The sequence below is a fragment of the Canis lupus genome, chromosome 1 (genome assembly GCF_048164855.1).
Source record: "Canis lupus baileyi chromosome 1, mCanLup2.hap1, whole genome shotgun sequence".
NCBI lineage: Eukaryota > Metazoa > Chordata > Mammalia > Carnivora > Canidae > Canis > Canis lupus.
In genome coordinates this window covers 83,855,146-83,861,145 of record NC_132838.1, presented here as the reverse complement: position 1 = coordinate 83,861,145, position 6,000 = coordinate 83,855,146, and positions in this window count along the sequence as shown.

Sequence of the window (6,000 nt, the reverse complement as noted above, 5' to 3'; positions counted from 1 at the left end):
ATTTCCAAGAGCCTAAGAATGAGTATCAGTACAAAGAGACAAAGACAAAGGGAACAGGACTTTGGCCTCACCTCTGTCCTGCATGCACCCCTGCTTAAGTTAACTCACCTGCCTGGGGAAAGCCATGAGTGCTGTTGCTAAGGCCACATTAATTCCTTTTATAGTCCAGCTAGCGTTCTCTTGTTCTTCAAGAAAATCATTCAACCATTGTTGAAAAATAGATGACTGTTGTCACTATGGCTGGAACTATGCCTTGGGGGTGTTACCTATTAGAGAAATATGTGGGGCAAGTCACCACCTGTTATAGAATATCTGCTCTTGTAACTTTTAATTTAAGGCTCATGTTTGAAACTGCTATTTGTATTCTTGATCCATGGCCTCTCTTTTCTGAATGGCAGTCGTATGACCTCTGTTCATCTCTTTCTCTGGGCAAGTCTCTTTAATATGCCTCCCAGAGCCTCCTAAAGAACACTTCCTAAAAGTCATGTAACCTGTGGTTCAAGTCAAGCTGTCCCAAAATGAAAATCTATTTCATGCAAAGAGGATAAGATAAAGATGGAAATCCTTTTTTTATTTATATAAATTATGAGATCAGATTATCTAAAAGATAGTAATCGCTCTGGCTACAGGCTCCTGAATGTTCTTAGGCATTTGGTTGGTCAATTTCCTTCTGCTTATCTGGACCTGCTTTCTTGAGCTTTTAATGTCAAGTTTTGAGTTTCTTTTCACCCTTCTCTTAACCTATGGGCTCTAGCCCAGTGTTTCTCAAACAAGAGTCTGAGAAATCCTGGATGTGTCTAAGGACCACTTTTGCAGAGTCTGAGAGTTCTTTACAATAGTTTTTAAATATTGTGTTCATACTTTAATAAATCTGAAATGTTAATACAAGCATCTTCTAGATTATAGTGGACATCCATTGTTGATTGTGTGGCATACCTATTATCATTCCTTCTTGATAATGTTACCACCAACTTCCTTTAGAAACCACTTTTCTCTCTTTTTTAGGCACACAGCTTAGATGAAAATAATGCTATCTATGGCTCTTGGCATTATCTCCAATGGTGATCAGTACATTTCATTCCATTGGCCTTTGAGATGAGAACATAACCTGTTAGAACCAATGGGGAATATTTGCCAAAGATTCTTTCAGCTAAGAACCAATTTCGGTTATATTTTTAAAATGTGCAACTGAAAGAAATCCTGACAGGTACATAGATCATTTGGATGAATTTAGTGTCTATGTTTATGTTTATCTATCCAGTGTCTTCTGTGCCAAGAAGTACTACTTTAATTATCTTGAGCTAATAAGAGAATAATAGAAGTCAATTTCATATGTAAATGATGCAAATACACATTTTGTAAATGAAAGTTTTTGCAGTAATCCAATTGAAGGAAGTGAGTCATCAAAGTCATCAAATTGTTTTAAGTTTGCCAAACCCAAAAGGACCCATACCAATAGATATGATTCTGGATTCAGACTGCAAGAAATGGTTATTAACTCTCAGCAACCCACTATCATCCATCACATCAAATTAGGATGGCTAATTAAAAATTTATTGGTTCAAAGTTTTGTCTGTATTTAATTTAAAGCTTTTTTTTAAGTTGCTCAAGATCTGTGAGCATAAGGGTTTTTATATCTATAAGTTTAAGGTTGTACAGATTTGAGTTAACATTCAAATAAAATTAACACCAGGGGCTTAAGGGGAAATACTTGTGTGTGTGTGTGTGTGTGTGTGTGTGTGTTACAGGGAATCTGTTCATTTCTTGAGTTTTAGAAGTGTTGTCTTAAATGGTAAAAAGGTACATTTATGTTAAAAAAGACAGACTTTGGGACTGGATAAACATCCTCCTGTCTGGAACATTACTGAATTGCACCAAACTTTATAAAACTCTACCTCTTAAATTCCAACTCTTAAAAAGGAGCTTCTCTCTTCTAAGAAGGACTCAATGTTTTGCAAGCATAACTGCTCTCATTTTCAGCTCAGCAGTGTGCAAGTTCATTCAGCGAACTCTTGGAACACAGGTGAAATGAGCAAGTTCAGTGTGACTGGTTGCAGGAGCAACTCATGTTGTCCCAACCTCTTTTGTAAAATTTCTCTCTCGAGAAAAGCCATGTACCAGCAGGGGCTGGGAAGGATAAGGTTGGTTTGTAAAGTGAGGTAGATTCTGAGAGTGATGACTCTTCTGGAAGAGGGCTCTGTGTGCTCCATCCATAGTGGGTGGATCCCCAGAACCCGGAAGTGACAAGGTGTCTCAAAGAACAGTCTAAGCTGTGATTTCATATCACTCGCATTGTGTCACACAAGGAACAACCTTTTTCTGGAAGGAGCCTCTGGGTGCATGTATAAGTAGCCTGCATTTACCTGTCACAAAAACAAGTTCAAGACATCTCAGGTCAGCTCAAAGAATACCTTCCAGGTTCCTATTACATGCCTAGCATTCTGCTGTGTATTTGAGGGATAAAAGGTACTAAGACGTAATCCTTTCTCTTGAGAAGTTTGTAGTATAGAGGAAACACAGATTTCAATACAGCGTGGTAATCCAACAGCAGGGGGAATCACTGAGTACTATGGAAACCTGTTTTATACCACCTGTCAATTCAGAGAAACACATACACAGTTTTTTGACTATTTTGACTTTACAAGTGATTGCATCACCTTGAACAGACTTAGATGGTGCAGATGATACATGGAGATAAGTGGGTTTCACAGTGAATCAAGAGCCCTGCTGAGTTTTTTTTTTTTTACATTTTTTTTTACGTTTTTTTTAATTTAAATTCAATTTGCCAACATATAACACCTAGTGTTTTTTTTTTTTTTTTTTTTTATTCCCAGCAATGTCTTTGGCCAGTTTAACTTGCTGTTGATGAAAAACATATTTGGTGAGACTGTTACCGCTCTTACTTCCACACCTGTGTGTCACAAGAAGTACTTTCTCTTGGCAGCAAAGCTATAGGGCTGTTTTCCTGATGATGCCCTGGCAGGTTGAAGCCAGAGCATGCCTCAAGATTCATCAGAATCCAGCCTTTCTTGCTCGTTAATTATGGGTAAATTTTAAGTTGCTGTTCCTTCAAGTGCTAGAACCCTCAGACCAAGGTATAGCAGGAATAACATGAGGACGGGATGGTTGTCTTTCTTGGATTCTTTTGCAGGAGCGAGGGGCTGAGATGGGGACATGGATTTGTGGTGATTGGTGAATGAATGAAAACTGGAGCATTTAGGCCATTGTACTTATTTTTCAAGCATCATAAAGAGAGTGTTGTCACTTCAAAGCTGTAGTTTTGCTCGTTTTACTTGGCTTCGTAATTGGGCCAATATGTCTGGGTTGTCAGAAACCACATCCTCCTTATTTAAAGTCTTTCCATTTTTACCTTCAACTTCCTCGCCAGCGAAAAGCCTTCTTGTGCTAATTCTATTGATTCCTTCCTTTTCTTATTTGGAAAAAAACACCTTGAAAGTCATGCCATGATAACATAGGGTAGCGCATGCCTGTGGGATTCTTCTAAGTTTGAGAATTTTGAATGCATTGGTAAGGGATATTCTTCCTTAAGTTTCTCTTAAGGCCTTATCTAACAATGCATTAAAAGTTGGCTGGATACTACATTTATTGAGAAGTCCAGAAAAAGTGCAGTTTAATAAAGATTTAATTATGCTATGAAATAGTGAGGTCTAAAGATCCCAGTGGAGCACTCTCTGGGTTGACTTACTCTTATGATACATTTCTTAGCACTGGCATAAAAAATCATGGAAGGGATAGTCTCTGTGTGTGCATTCTTTTTTGGAAGAAAATGAGGGTTTATATGGCATGTGTGTGTGTTTGCATAAGTATGCTTAAAGCTGTTTATGAAACAATAGATCTCTGTATAGTCTTTTGAAAGAGGCCTCAAAGATTATGCTCTTTGAGAGAACAGTCATAGAAGAGAAGCTAATTCTGGCTTGTCTAAATTATTTATCTTTTCCACCACCATTTATTGAATATACTGTGGGGGATTCAGAGCAGTGTAGCCCAAGGCAATCTCTGCCTGTATTGCTCAATATACTTAGTTCAAAGTTTTGAAAATATATTGTTAATATATGTTACATAAAAAAAAAATAAGGGAAAGGGAGGGAGAGTTGGTGGAAAGAGAAGACCTATGGTTAGCTGTTAGGAAAACATTGCTTATTTATATCCCTTGGCTTCTGCCAGGATATGAGATGTGTTCACCCATTTGATCCTCTAAGTGGGTTCACTGGGAGATTTGGACAGCTGTTTTCTAATCTCTGACTTCTCCTCATTCTCAGATTATTTCTAGAAATACTTATGTGAAGATACAAAAGAAGAAACAAAAACTCTGCTGAGACAGAATTTTTTTTTATAAGAACAATTTGAATGATTTACTCTAAGACATTCTGGAGATAATTTTCCTTTTATCTGTATATTCTTTCTTAAATATTTTCACGAGTGGCCTTGTCTGATTCCACTCAATCCTTGGGAAACAGAAGGCTGAGAAGAATTATTTTTTAAAGATTTTTATTTAATTTTGAGAGAGAGAGAATGAGGGGAAGAGAGAGGGAGAAGCAGACTCCCCCCTGAGCAAAGAGCCTGATGTGGAACTTGATCCCAGGACCCTAGGATCATGAACTGAGCTGAAGGCAGATGCTTAACTGACTGAGCAACCCAGGCAACCAGAAGGCTGAGAAGAATTAACACTAGATACATTAAATAAATTTGGAAAATGATGAGCACCTAAAACTCAAAACCATGATTTCCAAGTTGAATGCCTTTTTCTGTGATACTAGAATTTCCTAAAGGATGAATATTTTAAGTAGGGTATGGACATGGAATAAAGTCATAAGGTTATAAATATTTGAAGTTCTTTTTTTTAAGTTAAAAATTTTTAGGACATTTTTAGGTCCACAGCAAAACTGAGTGGAAAGTATAGAGTTTCCAGTTACTCAGTACTCCTGCACACACACTCCCTCTTCCGCTGTTGGCATTCTCTACTTAGAGTGGGACATTTGTTCCAATAGGCCATCCCAATACATGTGTAGTGCTATTATTTCATTCTTACTTTGATTTGTATTTCCCTGATGACATATGATGTGAAGCATCTTGTAATATGCCTGTTTGCCATCTGCATATCTGCTTTGGTGAGATATCCAGGCTTTTGCCCATTTTTAAATCGGGTTGTTGATTTTCTTATAGAGATTTAGGAGTTCTGTGTATATTTTAGAAAATAATCCTTTATCAATTTTTTTTTTTGGCAAATATTTTTTCCTGGTGTTTGGCTGTGTTTTCTCATTCTCTTGATCAATTTCTTTTTTCTTTTCTTTTCTTTTCTTTTCTTTTCTTTTCTTTTCTTTTCTTTTTAAAAAAAGGTTTATTTATTTGAGAGAGAGAGAGAGAGAATAAGCAGGGGTGGCAGAGGAAGAGAATGAAAGAGAGAGAGAGAGAGAGAGAGAGAATCTCAAGCAGATTCCCTATTAAGCATGGAGCCTAACTTGGGGCTTGATCTCATGATGCTGAGATCATGACTGGAGCTGAAATCAAGTCAGGTTCTCAACCAACTGAGCCACTCATGTGCCCCTTGATTTCTCTTTTTAACACTTCTAAACACATAAAGGAGAAAATCTTTGGTTCTAGTTTTTAACATCCCTCTAACATTGGCACATCTGCCTTTTTATCAAATACAGAGCAGGACACAGAAAACAGCATATTAGTTCCATTTCAGAGTCACTTTATGTTTGTGGTGATATAAAGTTTTCTTTTATTAAAAAATATTTTTAAAACAATGAAACAGAACAGAGAGCCCAGAAATAAATCCACACATATATGGTCAATTAATTTACAACAAAAGAGCCAAGAATGTACAACAGGGAAAGGACAATCTTTTTAATAAATGGTGCTGAAAAAATTGGACAGCCACATGCAAAAGAATGGAAATGGACCACTATCTTGCATCATCCACAAAAATAAATTCAAAATGAATGAAAGACTTGAACATAAGACTTGAAGCCATAA